At 44.4% G+C, this 21,515-nt stretch overlaps 1 long non-coding RNA gene across 1 annotated transcript in view; it reads left to right on the plus strand.

Moving 5' to 3' along the window:
* LOC309562998 overlaps positions 1 to 21,515 on the plus strand; it is a 108,393-nt gene that overhangs the window by 69,022 nt on the left and 17,856 nt on the right. The window lies entirely within an intron of this gene.

The following is a 21,515-nucleotide window of genomic DNA, read 5'->3' on the forward strand; positions in this document are numbered from 1 at the left end:
GTAAGCCAGTAACAGTGTCCCTGATTGTTGCCACATCAGCTCAGTGTCCCCAGACCAGTGTAAGTAATCAGAAGTGTTCCTGAATTCTGCCGTACTAGTCCCCAGTGTCACCAGACCAGTTTAAGCCAGCAACTGTGTTCCTGATTGCCGCTACACAAGTTTCACTGATACCAGACCAGTGCAACCAGCAACAGTGTTCCTTATAAACACCACACCTATGCAGTGTTGCCTCTGCCTACCATTTTTACTGACCCTTGCCTGTCTATTGACCAAATTTGTGCCCGCTGCCTGGACTGATCCTTTGTCTGTCCGCCTGACTGACTATGTTCCTGCGAGACCCCAGACACAGCCCTCCACTCTGGACAACTACACCCCTGGAACCACATGAACTCTATTATATTTCCCTCCTTTAGTCTCCTGTACTTCCTGACCAGTGAAGATGGCATTCCCAGAGGCAACCACATCTCAGTAGGCTAGGCTTACCTGGCTTATAGGAACTGGGACTGCTATAGGTGATGCTAGACTAAGCTACAGTATATTTCCTGACCAGACATATAAAGGCAACCCTTACAGTATATTGTTTTTTTATACAATTGGTTGATTTGTGTGAAACACAAGACACAATGTCAGTCCAAACAGTAAAAAAGCATCACATGGTATCGTTATACTTGGAAGGAGAAGCAGAATGTGTTTGAGGTGTAATTCTAAGTATGTCTATGTTGTGTATTTGAAATATATTAATATTTTTAAGTTTGTGTAAAAATATATTTCCAATTTCTTTCTGCATTATTCAAGTTTTGTGGCAATAAATTAAGTCTTCAAAAGATTCACAATGCCTCTTAGAAAATACCTTGGGGTGTTCACTTTCCAAAATGTTTTCATTTTGTGAGTGTTTTCACTGTCCTGGTGCTCCAGGGCCTCCAAAAATATTATAGGTAGTCAGGAAATTAGATGCATAATTTATGCCCATGGAATGCCTGAAGGTGCTCTTTAGATTTTGGACTTCTCTATGTGGCTAGGCTGTAACACCTGTAGTATCACCCTTCTAGAAAGAGTAGCAGAATGTTATAACGTGTTTTAATTTTGTGGGTGTTTCCACTGTGCTGGCTAACCTGTGTAGAAAAGATGTATACACCTATTTTTAGGCTGTTTACAGTCTGGTCACATTATCCCCTGTGTGAGCCAGTGGTGTATGCAGTGGAGAAAGACAGATGGGACATAGGAACCTATGGGTGATGTCACCACTCTAGGCTTTGTCAAGCGCTCTCCCCTGCAGTCCCCGCTGACTGACACAAGGAATCATGTGACCAGACCAGAGCTAGCTGAGAATAGGTAAGTCCACAGGTAAGGGGGAGGGAATTACTTTAAAGCGGAGTTTCGGGCTCAAGAACAAGTTTGGCCCATCCGCTTGCTGTGAATGCCTTGGAAAACAAATGGATGCTCCCGATTTTTGTTTTTCTTTACTTACCTTGTTTTTGAAGAAAGTATACTTACCTTCCTTCTACTTCCTCCCTCTTCGGACGCGGCCTGCGCCATCTCTTCCTGTTTGCGATGACTCCTGGGAGCTGAACGTCATCGCTCCCAGGAGTCAATGCGCCTGCACTGGCCCCGCTCATCAGTTCCGATGCAGGCGCGTCATTCCCTGCTAAACAGCTTCTGGGCATGCCCAGAAGCTGTGCAGGAATGAAGCGCATGCCCCGGAAGTGACGAGTGGGGCCAGTGCAGTGCATTCTGGGACGAAGAGGACACGGAAGAGGACGCAGAAGAGGACGCCCTGGCTTCAGCTGCAGCACTGGAGAAGAAATTTTCAAGGTAAGTATTTCTTCTAAAATGCAAGTGCGACCCAGGACAGTTCAGAGGCTATCCATTATGGAATGTACTAGCCCTGACTGTCCCGGGGGTATTTTTATCTAAATTTTACCCCCGAGGCCAGAACTACGCTTTAATTAGCAAAAATATTCCTAAAAACCACTTAGACCACACCTAGTTAATAAACTGGATGGTAATGTAATAAATTACATCCACCAGTTTGTTGCTATCCCACTATGTACACTTAGTGTGGTCCAAATAACCCAAGAAAACAAACAAAATAAATAGGGTTAGAGAAAACCATAAAGGGAGTCAAATAATAGACCAAGCAGCTTGTATAAACAAGGATTCATTGAAAAATGCTTAATTTTACATACACTTGGTATACAACAACGTACCTCCATCACAAAAGGAGTTAAAAAAGACAAGGTTGTCTAGACACCACAGCAGATGTCCACACAGTGTGCTCATTCATACACACTCCCTGTAGATGCCATAATGGGACGATAATAAAGGGACCTAACTGCAAAATGCAGAGGCCAGCTGACCACTGGGATAGATACTCTCCTATCGGGAGTAAAACTGGCTTGATGCTATACTCCAATGTAGAATGGAAGGGTATAAAAAGAATTCCTTGGGGCGATATAAATATCAGTTCAGTCCAGAAGTAAAGTCTGTTATAGACACCAAGTAGCAATGTGTGTGTAATCTAGCACAAGGGAATGACCCTTAATAGTAGATATAAATCACCCCCTCAATGGCAAGTGCATGGAATTTCAGGCTTACCTGGCTAGGGTAAGCTATAGGGTTGAGCGAGCCCGGACTGTATTGTTCGTGTTCGTACCGGACTTTTGGGTATTCGGTACCCGGACCCGAACCTGGACATTTCACTGTATATTCGGGTACTGCCCGTTGTTCGGTAACGTTATTTGATGTTTTGGCGCGGTTTTAATGGCGCAGTTATAATGGCGCGCTTTCAACAGGTGCAAGGCAGCCAATCAGCAAGCGTTTAACTAGTGTGCCCTAGAAGCCATCACAACCATGTCTACTAATGGCATGGCTGTGATAGGCCAGTGCAGCATGTGACCCAGACTCTATATAAGCTGGAGTCACACAGCGCTGAGCGTCACTCTGCTATAACTACTGTAGGGAGAGGTTCCTGACTGCTGCTGAGGGAGAGATAGGAGTTTACTGTAGGGCGAGGCAGGAGAGATTGCTTGTAGGGAAAGCATAGGAGGAACAATCTGCTTTATCATACAGCGATCTACATTGATTTGATTTTGTGGGGTGCAGTGAACAATGTTTTTGCCCAGAGGGAGAGATAGGAGTTTACTGTAGGGCCAGGCTGGAGAGATTGCTTGTAGGGAAAGCATAGGAGGAACAATCTGCTTTATCATACAGCGATCTACATTGATTTGATTTTGTGGGGTGCAGTGAACAATGTTTTTGCCCAGAGGGAGAGATAGGAGTTTACTGTAGGGCCAGGCTGGAGAGATTGCTTGTAGGGAAAGCATAGGAGGAACAATCTGCTTTATCATGCAGCGATCTATATTGATTTGATTTTGTGGGGTGCAGTGAATTGTGTTTTTGCAAGGAAGGAGAGAGGAGTTTACTGTAGGGCCAGGCTGGAGAGATTGCTTTTAGGGAAAGCATAGATAGGAACAATCTGCTTTAACCGCTTGCCGACTGCTCACAGTATATTTACTGCGGCAGTCAGCCCCTCACAGGCAGAGTGACGTAGGTCTACGTCCCTCGCCTGTGAGGCTCTGGGGAGCGAGCGCGCGCCCGCGGAGGCGCGCTCCCGCTGCCCGCGCGGTCACGGACCCCCCGCGCGTGTGACCAGCGGACCCGATGTCCGCCGGTCACTCGGCGATCGGCGGGGGAGAGGGAGAATGTCAGGCAGCTTGTGTAAACAAGCCACCTGTCATTCTCCTCGCTGTAAAGACACTGATCACACGGATCTAGTATGTAGATCCGTTACAGTGAGATACACCCATTGCATACTGTTGTATTGCGCCTTGCAATAAAAAAACTATTTAGGGGACAAAATAGTTTATTGCTGCCCTGTCCGCATATGTTACAGTGAGATATATCCATTGCATACTGTTATATTGCGCCTTGCAATAAAAAAAACTATTTAGGCGACAAAAGAGTTTATTGCTGCCCTGTCCGCATATGTTACAGTGACATACACCCATTGCATACTGTTGTATTGCGCCTTGCAAAAAAAAAAACTATTTAGGGGACAAAAAAAGTTGATTACGGCCCTGTCCGCATATGTTACAGTGAGATACACTCATTGCATACTGTTGTATTGCGCTTTGCAATAAAAAAACTATTTAGGGGACAAAAAATCTTGATTGCGGCCCTGTCTGCATATGTTACAGTAAGATACACCCATTGCATACTGTTGTATTGTGCCTTGCAGCCAAAAAAACTATTAAGGGGACAAAACAGTTGATTGCGGCCCTGTCTGCATATTTTACAGCGAGATATACCCATTGCATACTGTTGAATTGCACCTTGCAACCAAAAAAACTATTTAGGGAGCAAAAAAAGTTGATTGCGGCCCTGTCTGCATATGTTACAGTGAGATACACCCATTTCATACTGTTGTATTGCGCCTTGAAATAAAAAAACTATTTAGGGGACAAAATAGTTTATTGCTGCCCTGTCTGTGTATGTTACAGTGAGATACACCCATTGCATACTGTTGTATTGCGCCTTGCAACCAAAAAAACTATTTAGGGGACAAAAGAGTTTATTGCTGCCCTGTCCGCATATGTTACAGTGAGATTCACCTTGCAATAAAAAAAACTAGATATTAGAAAAGAAAGATATTAGATTTGCTGTTCTAGTCCGCTATTCAATAAACACCTATTTAGGGAAAAAATATTAAATTGCGGCCTAGTCTGTATCTGTACGTGTGAGATACACCCGTTGTATACTGTTGTTCTAGTCCGCTATTCAATAAACACCCATTTAGGGAAAAAATATTACATTGCGGCTTAGTCTGCATATTTTACTGTGAGATACACTCGTTGGATACTGTTGTTCTTGTCCGCTATTCAATAAACACCCATTTAGGGAAAACATATTAAATTGCGGCCTAGTCTGTATCTCTACGTGTGAGATACACCCGTTGTATACTGTTGTTCTAGTCCACTATTCAATAAACACCCATTTAGGGAAAAAATATTACATTGCGGCTTAGTCTGCATATTTTACTGTGAGATACACTCATTGGATACTGTTGTTCTATTCCGCTATTCAATAAACACCCATTTAGGGAAAAAAGATTACATTGCGGCCTAGTCTGCATATGTTACAGCACAACAAAGCACACAGGTCTCGCATGGAGGCCCAGTTACTGGTGGTGAAGTGGTGCTGTTCTGCAGAGCGACTCGTGCATGCATGCTGCAGCTGAAACTCCACTATGGCCTGCTGCTGCTCGCACAGTCTGGCCAGCATGTGCATGGTGGAGTTCCACCTTGTGGGCACGTCACATATGAGGCGGTGAGCGGGAAGGCCAAAGTTACGCTGCAGCGCTGACAGGCGAGCAGCAGCAGGGTGAGAACGCTGAAAGTGCACACAGACGGCCCACACTTTCTGCAGCAGCTCTGACATATCGGGGTAATTTCTAAGGAACCTCTGCACCACCAAATTCAGCACATGCGCCAGGCAAGGGATGTGTGTCAAACCGGCTAGGCCCAGAGCTGCTACTAGATTTCGCCCATTATCGCACACCACCAGGCCGGGCTTGAGCCTCACTGGCACCAACCACTCATAGGTCTGCTGTTCAATGCCCCTCCACAACTCCTGCACGGTGTGTGGTTTTTCCCCCAAACAGGCAAGTTTTAAAACTGCCTGCTGTCGTTTACCCCTGGCTGTGCTGAAGTTGGTGGTGAAGGTGTTACGCTGACCGGGTGAGGAGGCGGTAGAGGATGAGGAAGCAGAGTAGGAGGAGTTAGGAACAGGAGGAAAACTGAAGCACACTGAAATCCTTGGTGGTGGAAGGACATGCACCAAACTGCTATCCGCCTCAGGCTCAGCCGCCACTGCATTTACCCAGTGTGCTGTTTGGGAGATATAACGTCCCTGACCGTGCTTACTGGTCCATGTATCGATAGTTAGGTGGACCTTGCCACAGATGGCGTTGCGCAGTGCACACCTGATTTTGTCACCCACTTGCTTGTGCAGGGAAGGGATGGCTTGCCTGGAAAAGTAGTGGCGGCTGGGCAGGACGTACTGTGGGACAGCCACCGCCACAAGGCATTTAAAACTCTGCGTCTCCGCCAGACGGAATGACAGCATTTCAAAGGCCAGGAATTTTGAAATGCTGCCATTCAGGGCCAGCGATCGCGGGTGGGTAGGGGGGGTACTTCCTCTTCCGCTCCAGTGTTTGGGAGATAGAAAGCTGAACGCTTCCACGGGACATTGTGGAGATGGTTGTTGGTGACCCAGGTGGTGGTGTTGCTGGGAGATCCTCTGTTTGTGGGGTGGCAGGTGCCACTGTCACTACAGAGGTGGATGAAGAGGCCGAGACTGCAGCAGAAGAAGAAGCAGGAGGAGCCAGAGACCTTTCTTGGTTTTTGAGATGTCTACTCCACTGCAGCTCGTGCTTTGCACTTAGATGCCTGGTCATGCAGGTTGTGCTCAGGTTGAGAAGGCTTATGCCTTGCTTCAGGCTCTGATTGCACAGCGTGCAAACCACTCGTGTCCTGCCATCATCACATTGTCTGAAGAACTGCCACGCTAGGGAACTCCTGTGAGCTGGCTTTGGTGTGCTCGGTCCCTTCCTGCGTTGGGCAGTAGCAGGTGTAGTGTCTAGGGCACGGCCGCTCTGCTTTTGCACCCTGCTCCCACTTCTGCTGTGCTGGTGGCTCTGTGCGACCACCACCTCTTCCTCCCAACTACTCAGGTCACCTGCATGACGTTCATTCCATGTGGGGTCGAGGACCTCATCGTCCTCCACATCATCTTCCACGCAGTCTTCACCCCTGCAACCCTTGTCGGTCTCCACAATTCGGAATTGCGCAGCAGTTGGCACCTGTGTTTCGTCATCACCCAAGACGTGCTGCGATAGTCCTCCCATGTACTCATCTGGAGACATAAGTGGTTGGGAATCGGTGCACTCAATCTCTTCCACTTCTGGAGCAGGTCTAGGTGGATGGCCCTGGGAAACCATGCTAACAGAGTCATCAAAAAGAAGAAGAGACTGCTGCATGACTTGGGGCTCAGACTGCTTGGCTGATTTGCAAGGGGGTGAGGTGAAAGATTGATGGCCATTGGCTGCAGGTGGCAACTCTGACCTTTCAGCAGAAGACTGGGTGGGAGACAATGTGAAGGAACTGGAGGCACTGTCAGCAACCCAATCTACTATCGCCTGTACTTGTTCTGGCCTCAACATTTGTAGAGGCGCATTAGGCCCTGCCAAATACTGCTGTAAGGTTCTGTCGCCTACTCGCAGCTGAGAAAGGTGTTTCACTTGTGCGTGTAGCTGCCACAGATGGACCATGTCCTCTCCTTGCAACAGGAGCTCCACCAGCAGCACCACCACCAAGCACTAACATGGTGGAGCAGTATGTGTGCACATGCCTAGACGCACTGAATGACGGGTCTGCCCCCTTTAACTTCTGGGTCTCCAAATTGGGCACATGGCCTGAGCTTGCCCTTTTTGCCTTGGAGGTGCTGGCCTGCCCTACAGCCAGTGTATTATCTGAACCTGTATTTAGCACGGCTGGGAGCGTTATCACAGACAAGCGCAGCCACCTGTCCAGAGCCAATGTGGACCAGCTCACGTTCATGAAAATGAACCAGGCATGGATCCCACAGGTGTTGTCCATACCTTGTGCAGAATAGACATGTATACTGGCCTTACCCAGCCATTGTTGTATTTGATCTTTCTAACTCTTTTGGGGTGTACCCTAATTTAAAAAGAAATAAAATTAAAAACAAAAACCAGTGTTGGCTACCTCGTCCTCCTCCACCGCCGCTTCCACCGACACCTCAACCTCCTACTCCATATGGGCCTCGTCCTCCTCCTCCTCCACCGCCGCTTCCACCTACACCGCCATATCCTCCGCCACCTCAACCTCCTACCCCATATGGGCCTCATCCTCCTCCTACATCATTCAAGATGATTATTTTTTATTTTTCTGTTTTTTATGTTCTTTTAAGTTATTTCCCTATCCACATTTGTTTGCAGAGCACTTGTCATGCTCTTAAGATGATTTTGGTGCCATTTGCAGCCATCTAGCCATTTCTATGTTTGTTTTATAGGCATTTTAGTGCTCAAAAGTTTTGGTCTCCATTGACTTCAATGGGGTTCGGGATCGGGACAAAGTTCGGGTTATGTCCGAGTCACGAACCCGGACTTTTTTTTCAAGTTCGGTCGAACCCGCCGAACCCGAACATCCAGGTGTTCGCTTAACTCTACTCATTAACCATTATATGTTATGTTTCATCATTTAGAATCAGTAAAAAGGTCACATATACTTTTGGTCCCTGAAGAAGCCAAATTTCTCGGCGAAACATGTAGGACTTCTGTGATTCCTTTTTCCTATATTATTGATTCTTCTGTTTGAAGTTTGTAATATTAATGTATATGCTGCATCTTTGGTTTTATACCTTATGTCTTGTTTTTAAACTTGTTTGTAATAAAGATTAATAATTTTACCTATTGTTGGTCCCTATTTAAATTTCATGTCCACCATACAATCCTTGCCCCAAAGTCCCATGTTCTTGGTGAGGTGGTGTCTGGACATTTCTCTCTAGCCTTCGGCTTGACTAAATGCGGGACTACTCCCAATTTATATTTTTGTAGTAATCAGTCAGTTCCCTCTAACAGATGATTGCAGCATGCAGCCTATATTTACATGCACAGCAATCACATGGTAGAGGGCCAATTTAACCACCTCCTTCCCAAGCCTTTTCTGACACTTCGCTCCTACATGTAAAAATGTACTTTTTTTTTTGCTAGAAAGTTACTTAGAACTAGAGATTAACTTATATAGGATTTTTGCTGCCGATTCCGATACCGATATTTTGGCCAATGCGTATCGGTATCTGCTGATAGTTTTGTACATTTTTTTTTTTTTTGACAGGTACTCTGGTGGAGGGATCTGGGGATCTAAAAGACCCCAAACCCCTCCTCTGCACTTAAAAGCATTCAAAACACCAAGTTTGGCTGTTATGAATGGCTGTAATTTTTTTTAATTTGGCGGATGTCATCACTTCCGGGTTTTTAACATGGAGACCAGATCAGAGCCAAATGCGGCTTTGAACAGGTCTTCTCTTTGGCGGAGTGCAGGCTGGCTGCCCGGGTCTCCCGTCCCACCAGGACGGGAGACCCGGGTGAGCCGTGGAAGGTGGCGGGAGGGAGGAGACGTCCCTTGTAATGACAGCCGAGCGGCTTCTCAGCTGCATTGGTTGTCATTACAAGACAGCCGACCATCGACTATGGACGCCGGTACCGGGGGTGATGCCTCTAGCTGTAGGCATCACTCCGGTATAAGCACTTTCCCGAAATATCGGCAATATCGGTAACCTCAGGGGCCGATTCCGATATATTGGGGAAAGTGCAGATCGAACCCCCCGATATATCAGCTTTGCCGATAATTGGTCGATCCCTACTTAGAACTCCCAAACATTATATATATATATATATATATATATATATATATATATATTATACGTCACGTCAAGGAAATAAATACCTAACATGTCAAGCTTTAAAATTGCACCTGCTGGTGGAATAGCAGCAAACTACGGTGCTTAAAATTCTCCATAGGCGGTCCTTTAAACGCCTTTACAGGTTACCCATTTAGACTGGCACAGGAAGTCTGGTGCTAGAATTATTTCTCTCGCTCAGACTCTTGCGACAATACCTCACTTGTGTGGTGCGATCACCATTTACATATGCGTGGAGGAGTAACGTCTGCGTTCGCATTTGGGTGTAAGCACGTGGGACGAGGCGCTTTTGCTTTTTTTTTTTTTTATACAAACATTTTTTTTTAATCCACATTTTTTTTTTGTACAAACCTTATTGTAATCACAAGGGATGAACAGCATCCCTTGTCATAGCATGGGTCATGACAGGTCCTCTTTATGGAGAGATTTGGGTTCTATCAGACCCTAAGATCTCTTCTCTGGCCCCCCATGCAGCCGATCAGACTGAGATTGGTCCGATCGGCTGCTTCTCTGCAAATGGGTCATGACAGGTCCTCTTTATGGAGAGATTTGGGTTCTATCAGACCCTAAGATCTCTTCTCTGGCCCCCCATGCAGCCGATCAGACTGAGATTGGTCCGATCGGCTGCTTCTCTGCAAAGGGGCGGAACCGGAAGTGATGAATACTCATTGTTCCCGGTTTCCAGGGTTACAGAGAGAGGGGAACAATGTCAGTTCCTCTCTCTCTCTGTCCCAGGCAGCAATCTCTCCCGGACTCTGCGATGGGACCGGAGAGCCCGGAAGAGGCGACAGCAGGAGGGGGTGGGATCCCCCTTCCGCCACCTGCAGAAGTGATCAAGTGGGTATCTCACCACTCAGATCACTTCTGCTTTGTAGAGAATCGCCGCCTGAAGCTAACAGTACCGGGATGATGCCTGTAGGTGCACCCACTATCCGGGTATAACCACTGAAATCCAAGGACGTACGGGCATGTCCTTGGGAGGGAAGGGGTTAAAATGGTTCTAAAGCCTTGATGTTATTTACTTTAATGCATTCCCTGCATTAAGGTCAAAAACACCCCACTAACTATTTCTCTCCCCCGTAAACACTTACCTGAGCCTGTCAGTGACCCAACACTGTAGCCTTCTCTCCCCTCTCTTCCTCTATCACAGGGATTTGGGTAGCAGTGGAAGTCATTGGCTCTTGCTGCTGTTAGTCATATCCTGTGAGCAGGGAGCTGGGGTGAGGCTAAGCCACGCTGCGTGTTTCTACACATAGCATGGCTCGGGATTGGGCCCGCAGTTGGGCCATACTCAAAGAATATGAGGAGCCCCAGGTGGTGGTGGGGGGGGGATGCCAGAGGAGGATCTGGGCTGCTCTGTGCAAAACCATTTCCCAGAGCAGTTAAGTATAACATGTTTATTATTTTAAGAGAAAAAAAAAGCACACAACCCTGTGCTCTTTAGGAACCATGCATATACACAGTATTACTAAAAGTATTGGGACACCCACCCTTTACAGCTATAACAGCTCCAACTCTTCTTCTGAGAAGGCTGGCCACAAGGTTTAGGAGTGTGTCTATGGGAATGTTTGACCATTCTTCCAGAAGCGCATTTGTGAGGTCAAGTGCTGAAGACTGCGAGCCAGGCCTTCCCTCTAATTCATCCTTAAGGTGTTTTATAAGGTTGAGGTCAGGACTCTGGGCAGGCCAGCCAAGTTCCTCCACCCCAAACTCACTTATCCATGTCTTTAAGAACCTTGCTTTGCGCACTGGTGTGCAGTCATGTTGGAATAGGAAGAGCCAACCCCAAACTGTTCCCACAAAGCTGGTAGCATGAAATTGTCCTAAATGTCTTGGTATGCTGATGTCCTTCACTGGAACTAAGGGGACAAGCCCAACCCCTGAAAAACAACCGCACACCATAATCCCCAAAGCCAGCCAAGTTCCTCCACCCCAAACTCGCTCATTCATCTCTTTATATAGTTACATAGTTACATAGTAGGTGAGGTTGAATAAAGACAATAGTCCATCCAGTTCAACCTGTGTTTAGGTGTGTGTGGCTGTAGTAATCTCACATACCCCTGAATGTTCTGATCCTTGAGATGTACGTCTAAGATTTTTTTGAAAGCCACCATACTTCCCGCAGAAACCACCTCTTGTGGTAGAGAATTCCACAATCTTGCAGCCCTAACAGTAAAGAAATAGTTACATAGTAGGTGAGGTTGAATAAAGACAATAGTCCATCCAGTTATGGACCTTACCTTGTGCACTGGTTCAAATCATGTGGGGGAGGAAGGATTATGGTGTGGGGTTGTTTTTCAGGGGTTGGGATGGCCCCTTAGTTCCAGTGAAGGGCATCAGCATACCGAGACATTTTGGACAATTTCATGCTACCAACTTTTTGGGAACAGTTTTGGGATGGCCCCTTCCTGTTCCAACATGGCTTCACACCAGTGCACAAAGCAAGGTCCATAAAGACATTGATGAGCGAGTTTGGGGTGGAGAAACTTGACTAGTGATGTCGCGAACCTAAAATTCGCCGTTCGCGAACGGCGAACATCGGCAAATGTTCGCGAACCGGCGAACCGGGCGAACCGCCATAGACTTCAATAGGCAGGCGAATTTTAAAACACACAGGGACTCTTTCTGGCCACAATAGTGATGGAAAAGTTGTTTCAAGGGGACTAACACCTGGACTGTGGCATGCCGGAGAGGGATCACGCAAAAAAAGTTCTTAAAAATTATAATTTTTTGATAGAGAGCCAATTATTGGAAAAATTAAAAAAAAATAAAAATAAAAAATTTCTTTGGATTTAGCATCTGGGGGCTCTAAAACGTGTACCTGTGAAGTTTCAGCTCTGTAGCATGTCCAGAACCCCTAAAAAACAGCATTTTTCTTATATTTTCAGGAATATGGCTTCTCTGCGGCTGGCTTTTTCTCTTGCAGGCATTTATCGGGCATTTTTTTAGGCAGGCATGTCATTTTTTGTATTTAGTGTCTGGGGGGTCTAAAAAGTGTACCTGTCAATTTTCAGCTCTGTAGCATGTCCAGAACCCCTAAAAAACAGCATTTTTCTTATATTTTCAGGAATATGGCTTCTCTGCGGCTGGCTTTTTCTCTTGCAGGCATTTAGCGGGCATTTTTTTAGGCAGGCATGTCATTTTTTTGTATTTAGTGTCTGGGGGGTCTAAAAAGTGTACCTGTCAAGTTTCAGCTCTGTAGCATGTCCAGAACCCCTAAAAAACAGCATTTTTCTTATATTTTCAGTAATACGGCTTCTCTGCGGCTGTCTTTTTCTCTTGCAGGCATTTATCGGGCATTTTTTTAGGCAGGCATGTCATTTTTTGTATTTAGTGTCTGGGGGGTCTAAAAATTGTACCTGTCAAGTTTCAGCTCTGTAGCATGTCCAGAACCCCTACAAAAAAGCATTTTTCTTATATTTTCAGGAATACGGCTTCTCTGCGGCTGGCTTTTTCTCTTGCAGGCATTTATCGGGCATTTTTTTAGGCAGGCATGTCATTTTTTGTATTTAGTGTCTGGGGGGTCTAAAAAGTGTACCTGTCAAGTTTCAGCTCTGTAGCATGTCCAGAACCTCTAAAAAACAGCATTTTTCTTATATTTTCAGGAATACGGCTTCTCTGCGGCTGTCTTTTTCTCTTGCAGGCATTTATCGGGCATTTTTTTAGGCAGGCATGTCATTTTTTGTATTTAGTGTCTGGGGGGTCTAAAAAGTGTACCTGTCAAGTTTCAGCTCTGTAGCATGTCCAGAACCCCTAAAAAACAGCATTTTTCTTATATTTTCAGGAATACGGCTTCTCTGCGGCTGTCTTTTTCTCTTGCAGGCATTTATCGGGCATTTTTTTAGGCAGGCATGTCATTTTTTGTATTTAGTGTCTGGGGGGTCTAAAAAGTGTACCTGTCAAGTTTTAGCTCTGTAGCATGTCCAGAACCCCTAAAAAACAGCATTTTTCTTATATTTTCAGGAATACGGCTTCTCTGCGGCTGTCTTTTTCTCTTGCAGGCATTTATCGGGCATTTTTTTAGGCAGGCATGTCATTTTTTGTATTTAGTGTCTGGGGGGTCTAAAAAGTGTACCTGTCAAGTTTCAGCTCTGTAGCATGTCCAGAACCCCTAAAAAAAAGCATTTTTCTTATATTTTCAGGAATACGGCTTCTCTGCGGCTGGCTTTTTCTCTTGCAGGCATATATATCAGTGGTGGGTGGGCAGTGGCACAGTACACTCTCTGTGGACCTGGCAGCAGTCACTGGCACCCAGGCAACTGCAATTTAAAAAATATATATATATTTTTTTTACTTTGCAAGCTGCTGTGCCACTTTATATATCAGTGGTGGGTGGGCAGTGGCACAGTACACTCTCTGTGGACCTGACAGCAGTCACTGGCACCCAGGCAACTGCAATTTAAAAAATATATATATTTTTTTTTACTTTGCAAGCTGCTGTGCCACTTTATATATCAGTGGTGGGTGGGCAGTGGCACAGTACACTCTCTGTGGACCTGACAGCAGTCACTGGCACCCAGGCAACTGCAATTTAAAAAAAATATATATTTTTTTTTACTTTGCAAGCTGCTGTGCCACCTTATATATCAGTGGTGGGTGGGCAGTGGCACAGTACACTCTCTGTGGACCTGACAGCAGTCACTGGCACCCAGGCAACTGCAATTTTAAAAAAAATATATTTTATTTTACTTTGCAAGCTGCTGTGCCACCTTATATATCAGTGGTGGGTGGGCAGTGGCACAGTACACTCTCTGTGGACCTGACAGCAGTCACTGGCACCCAGGCAACTGCAATTTAAAAAAATATATATATTTTTTTTACTTTGCAAGCTGCTGTGCCACCTTATATATCAGTGGTGGGTGGGCAGTGGCACAGTACACTCTCTGTGGACCTGACAGCAGTCACTGGCACCCAGGCAACTGCAATTTAAAAAATATATATATTTTTTTTTACTTTGCAAGCTGCTGTGCCACCTTATATATCAGTGGTGGGTGGGCAGTGGCACAGTACACTCTCTGTGGACCTGACAGCAGTCACTGGCACCCAGGCAACTGCAATTTAAAAAAAAATATATATTTTTTTTACTTTGCAAGCTGCTGTGCCACCTTATATATCAGTGGTGGGTGGGCACACAGTGGCACTGCAGTGGGCACAGTACACTCTGTGGACCTGACAGTCACTGGCAGCCCAGGCAACTGCAATAATAAAAAATATTTTTTTTTTCAATTTATTGCAACAAGATGCTGTGCCAACGTATATATATCAGTGGTGGGCAGTGCACTGCAGTGGGTACAGTGCACTCTGTGGACCTGACACAGCACTCACTGCAATTATGACAGAGGAAAAAAAAAATATTTTTTAAAATGCCAGGTACTGTGCCTGTGCCACCCGAAATGAGTGTGGTGTGCACACAGTACAGTCTGTGGTAGGTCTGTGGCCTCTCACACACAGCGGGCAGGCAACTGCAGTGTACAATAGATATATATATATATATATATATATATATATATATATATATATATATAAAGAAAAAAATCTATTACCTTACCAGCCCTTAAAAGGGCTTTTGGGGACACTATATATATATATATATGTATATATATAAATAAAAAAATCCTCAATTACCAGCCCTTAAAAGGGCTTTTGGGGACACTAGATAGATATAGATATATATATATATGAAGAAACAACTCAATTACCAGCCCTTAAAAGGGCTTTTGGGGACGCTAGGTATATATATATAAATATATATAAAAAAAAAAAAAAAAACCACAAATACCAGCCCTTAGAAGGGCTTTTTGGGGTGCTGTCCTTACAGCAGTAGTGGACCAAGAACACTGCAAGACCAGGAACACTGACTAACTGTCCCTAGCTTAACAGCAGCAGCAGCAGCAGCAGCTCTCCCTACTCTCACTACACACACTGCTTCAGAATGATCTAAGATGGATGCTGCCCTTGCTTATTTATAGGAGGTGGGAGGGTGTGGGAGGGAGGTATGCTGATTGGCTGGAAATGTGTCTGCTGACTGTAAAGTTCAGGGTCAAAGTTTGCCTCAATGATGTCTTATGGGGGGCGGACCGAACATCGCATATGTTCGCCGGCAGCGGCGAACGTGAACATGCTAAGTTCGCCGGGAACTGTTCGCCGGCGAACAGTTCTATACATCTCTAAACTTGACTGGCCTGCACAGGGCTGGCTTAAGACATTGTGCTGCTTAGATCCAAGAATAAAATGCTGCCCCAACCCCTCAAAAAAAAAAAATCTCGCCCACCAAAAGGCCCCCGCATCCATTATTTTATATAAATATAAAATATTCTATATACTGTTATCTTCTTCCATAACTCACCACCGGATCCGGCCACCAAACACCCACTGTCTGTCCTCAGTCCCTCTGTCATTCCTATGTCTGCCGCAGAAACCACCTTAGAAAATCCAGCCTGTCCTTCGTGAGATGGAGTGGGCCGATGTCTGACGTCATTGCTGGAGACACTCCGCCTCCTCATACTCATCAGTTTGCACTATGGGCAGCAGTATGAAATGGGGAAATGCCACCCGTAAAATACGCAGCAAACTGATGACACACAAAACTGCTGAAAGAAAAATCTTGAGTGTCAATTTTCTGCCCTTCTCAAAGTTCCGCCTGGGTCCAATGAACCCAGCCGGACCCATGGTAGGGCTGGTCCTGGGCCTGCACATAGTCCTGACCTCAACCGAATAGAACACCTTTGGGATGAATTAGAGTGGATACTGCGAGCCAGGCCTTCTCTCCAACATCAGTACTGACCTCATAAATGCGCTTCTGGAATAATGGTCAAACATTTCCATAGACACACTCCTAAACCTTGTGGACAGCCTTCCCAGAAGAGCTGAAGCTGTTATAACTGCAAAGGGTGGGCCAACTCCATATTGAACCTTACGGACTAAGACTGGAATGCCATTAAAGTTCATGTGTGTGTAAAGGCAGGCGTCCCAATACTTTTGGTAACATAGTGTATAATAATATATATATATATATATATATATATATATATATATATACAGTGCCTTGCGAAAGTATTCAGCCCCCTTGAACTTTGCAACCTTTTGCCACATTTCAGGCTTCAAACATAAAGATATAAAACTGTAATTTTTTGTGAAGAATCAACAAGTGGGACACAATCATGAAGTGGAACGAAATTTATTGGATGCTTCAAACTTTGTTAACAAATAAAAAACTGAAAAATTGGGCGTGCAAAATTATTCAGCCCCTTTACTTTCAGTGCAGCAAACTCTCTCCAGAAGTTCAGTGAGGATCTCTGAATGATCCAATGTTGACCTAAATGACTAATGATGATAAATAGAATCCACCTGTGTGTAATCAAGTCTCCGTATAAATGCACCTGCACTGTGATAGTCTCAGAGGTCCGTTTAAAGTGCAGAGAGCATCATGAAGAACAAGGAACACACCAGGCAGGTCCGAGATACTGTTGTGGAGAAGTTTATAGCCGGATTTGGATACAAAAAAGATTTCCCAAGCTTTAAACATCCCAAGGAGCACTGTGCAAGCGATAATATTGAAATGGAAGGAGTATCAGACCACTGCAAATCTACGAAGACCTGGCCGTCCCTCTAAACTTTCAGCTCATACAAGGAGAAGACTGATCAGAGATGCAGCCAAGAGGCCCATGATCACTCTGGATGAACTGAAGATCTACAGCTGAGGTGGGAGACTCTGTCCATAGGACAACAATCAGTTGTGTACTGCACAAATCTGGCCTTTATGGAAGAGTGGCAAGAAGAAAGCCATTTCTTAAAGATATCCCTAAAAAGTGTTGTTTAAAGTTTGCCACAAGCCACCTGGGAGACACACCAAACACGTGGAAGAAGGTGCTCTGGTCAGATGAAACCAAAATCGAACTTTTTGGCAACAATGCAAAACGTTATGTTTGGCGTAAAAGCAACACAGCTCATCACCCTGAACACACCTTCCCCACTGTCAAACATGGTGGTGGTAGCATCATAGTTTGGGCCTGCTTTTCTTCAGCAGGGACAGGGAAGATGGTTAAAATTGATAGAAAGATGAATGGAGCCAAATACAGGACCATTCTGGAAGAAAACCTGATGGAGTCTGCAAAAGACCTGAGACTGGGACAGAGATTTGTCTTCCAACAAGACAATGATCCAAAACATAAAGCAAAATCTACAATGGAACGGTTCACAAATAAACATATCCAGGTGTTAGAATGGCCAAGTCAAAGTCCAGACCTGAATCCAATCGAGAATCTGTGGAAAGAACTGAAAACTTGAACAGCAGTTTTCAGTTCTTTCCACAAACGCTCTCCATCCAACCTCACTGAGCTTTAGCTGTTTTGCAAGGAGGAATGGGGAAACATTTCAGTCTCTCAATGTGCAAAACTGATAGAGACATACCCCAAGCGACTTACAGCTGTAATCGCAGCAAAAGGTGGCTCTACAAAGTATTAACTTAAGGGGGCTGAATAATTTTGCACGCCCAATTTTTCAGTTTTTTATTTGTTAAAAAAGTTTGAAATATCCAATAAATTTCGTTCCACTTCATGGTTGTGTCCCACTTGTTGTTGATTCTTCACAAAAAAATTACAGTTTTATATCTTCATGTTTGAAGCCTGAAATGTTGCAAAAGGTCGCAAAGTTCAAGGGGGCCGAATACTTTCGCAAGGCACTGTATATATATATATATATATATATACCCTCCCACAACAATGCTTGCCCTGTCCACCCATAATACAGTGGCCAGATGGTAAGTGGTTAACAATTGAGTTTCATCAAAATGTTTTTTGGCTTTGATTACCTGTCAACACACACGGCTATAAGCAAATATACAAATAAAAGCAGCTGATTACATATCAGACTGAAATCACATGCGGTCTTAAGAAAGGAATGACTTCATATACAAATAATAGATGGGAATAATAAATATCACGGTGTAACATTTAACCACTTCAGCACCGGAAGGTTTACCATCCTTAATGATCAGGCCATTCGTTGCGAATCGGCACTGAGTTACTTTAACTGACAATTGCATGGTCGTGCGACGCTGTACCCAAATAAAACTGATGTCCCATTTCTCCCACAAATAGAGCTTTCTTTTGGTGGTATTTGATCACCCATCTGCATTTTTTTATTTTTTGCGCTATCAACAATAAAATATCGCCAATTTTGAAAAAAAAAAAACAATATCTTTTACTTCAATAAAACATATCCAAAAAAAAAAGGTTAAGAATCAAATTTCTTCATTAGTTTAGGCCAATATGTATTCTGCTACATATTTATGGTAAAAAAAAAAAATCCCAATAAGCGTTTATTGATTGGTTTGCACTAGGGATCGACCGATTATTGGCAAAGCCGATATATCGGGGGCCGATATGCACTTTCCCCGATATATCGGAATCGGCCCTGGAGGTGACCGGTATTGCCGATATTTCGGGAAAGTGCTGTACCGGAGCGATGCCTGCAGCTAGAGGCATCACCCAGGTTCCGGCGTCCATAGCCGATGGTCGACTGTCTTGTAATGACAACCGATGCAGCTGAGACATCTCCCCCCATCCCGCGGCTCGCCTGGGTCTCCCGTCCCACAGGGAGACCCAGGCATCCTACCTGCACGGCCGCTGAAGAGAAAACCCGATCAAAACTACATTCGGCTCTGATCGGGTCTCCATGTAAAAAACTCGGCGGCAAACTCAAAAAAATGTGAGCATTCAAAACAGCCAAACTTGGTGTTTTGAATGCTTTTAAGTGCAGAGGAGGGGTTTGGGGTCTTTTAGACCCCCAGATCCTTCCACAATAGTACCTATGAAAAAATATAAAAATAAAAAAATTTCTTAAATGTCCGAAAATATCGGCCAATGTCGGCCAATACCAATATCCGATGACCAAAATATCGGTATCGGCACTAAAAAACCATATCGGTCAATCACTAGTTTTTAAGAAGTCAGCAGAGGAAGATTTGTATTCTTCACTTTCCATGAAAGGGGCTAACTTCTCTTTGACTAGTTTTACCTCGTCATCCAGTCTGGAAAGTTTAGAACTCTTCCTAGCTGATAAAAAACGCAAGAAATTTACCCCTGCTTCGCTAAAATATTTAAACCAGTCCTCCAACTCGACCTCACCGGGAGTGCTAAACTTTCCAGACTCGATGACAAGGTAAAACTAGTTAAAGAGAAGGTAGTCCCTTTCATGGACAGTGAAGAATATAAATCTTCCTCTGCTGACCTCTTAAAAAATCTGGAGAAAGAAGAGAAAGACCAGAAAATTAAGAAACGCAAAAAATTTAATAGAGATCTTCAGGATTATCATTCCAGTGCCGTTTTTGAATGGCAAAAGAAACTACTGACAGATTTAAACCCTGACGATGAGTTAATGGAAATATCTACTATTCAAACTAATAGAGCTTCAGCAGCCCCTCCACAAACAACAGGTTATAACAACAAAACACAAAAGAAGGGACCTCACCAGAATGGTCGATGCCCCTCATTTAAGTCTCCATTTAGGGGGCAGAACCCTAAAAAAGGAAAACAACCTTTTAATCAACATAAACTGAATAGCTCCCATTACAATCAAGGTCCCAATAATAATTGCCAACAGGGTAACCGTGATCAATATAATGGTCCTAATTATCACCAACGAGGATATGCACAATCATCTGGCTATCCCAACACTCCACAATGGAGACGGGGACCTAATAATTACTCAGAGCCTTACTACCCTTATCAGAGGGATCAGGGTTCTGAATATGGTCACCAACGTCCAATCTATGGAAGATATGATTACAGTCCTTCCAGACCCAGTCCACAGTGGTATGATCCTCCTACGACCCAATAGAGGACCAGATAGGGACCACCATTGGCAGGGTAAAAATGTATCTGATAATAGACAGGAAAATTACCAATATAATGTCCCTGTTGAAAACAGATTCTATCCTCTTAAAGATAATGAGGGCCCTAATAATATCCCACCCCCTCTTAACCATACTGTTTCTCAATGCTCTAGAGAAAATTCTGTTTCCCAAAATTCCAACAATCAGAGTTATCCGGGTTGGGGTTTTCCAAGGGTCACACAGGGAACCAAACGCCCCGCCGACCCTCAATAGGAAACAGAGGAGGCAGGCGCATCAAACTTAAAAAAATTAAAAACTTAGCAGGCGCAGGTTTGTTCAACTTAAGTTAAGTAGTGCTGTCAGAATCAGAAAAACTCATCTTGGATAAAGGTTTGAAGTTTGCTCCCCCCAAATGTTTGGATAAGTTCCAAACATACATGGACATCCACAAGTTTGTAAGAAAAATAAATATTAAGAGATACATATTAAGTAATCCCATTAAGGATAATCGTGTTGTTGGTTCAGAATTTCAACATTCTGGATTGTCCAACGCTTCTCTATTTAATTTGCCGGGGGCTTTGGCCCCATCGCTGAAAGTATTTAGGGATGTTTTGCTTAGGGATCTGGATAAGATCCAATTACACAAAACTTCCTTGTCTGCTGATCTACAAAAAGGGCTAGATTCCCTATGTGACAACAAAGATCTGGTCATTAGGCCAGCATACAAGGGGGAGGCATTGTTGTACTTGATAGAAGTGACTACAACAATTAAATGCAACGCATTCTTGGGGATAGTCAGACTTATGTTTCTTTGCCCACGGATCCTAAGTTTTCTTACAAAAGGACCTTGGAGGATATAGTAGATAGAGGGTACAAGCTCAATATACTAAATAAAAAAGAAAAGGCATTTTTGATCCCTAAGTGCCCTCGTACCCCCGTCATATATTATCTTCCGAAACTGCATAAGAGTCTGACTTACCCCCCGGGTCATCCCATCGTCAGCGGAATTGACTCTGTGACATCCCGGGTGGGGAAGTACATTGACTCTAATTTGCAGCCCTTGGTGCAAAAGACGCCTTCTTATATTAAAGACACAAGACATGTCATTAATCTTCTGTCAGGTTTAATTCCCACTAATCATCTTTGGATGGTAACAGCGGATGTTTCTTTGCTATATACG

The sequence above is a fragment of the Pelophylax lessonae genome (assembly GCF_965119305.1).
Source record: "Pelophylax lessonae genome assembly, chromosome: 9".
In the NCBI taxonomy this organism is placed as follows: Eukaryota; Metazoa; Chordata; class Amphibia; order Anura; family Ranidae; genus Pelophylax; species Pelophylax lessonae.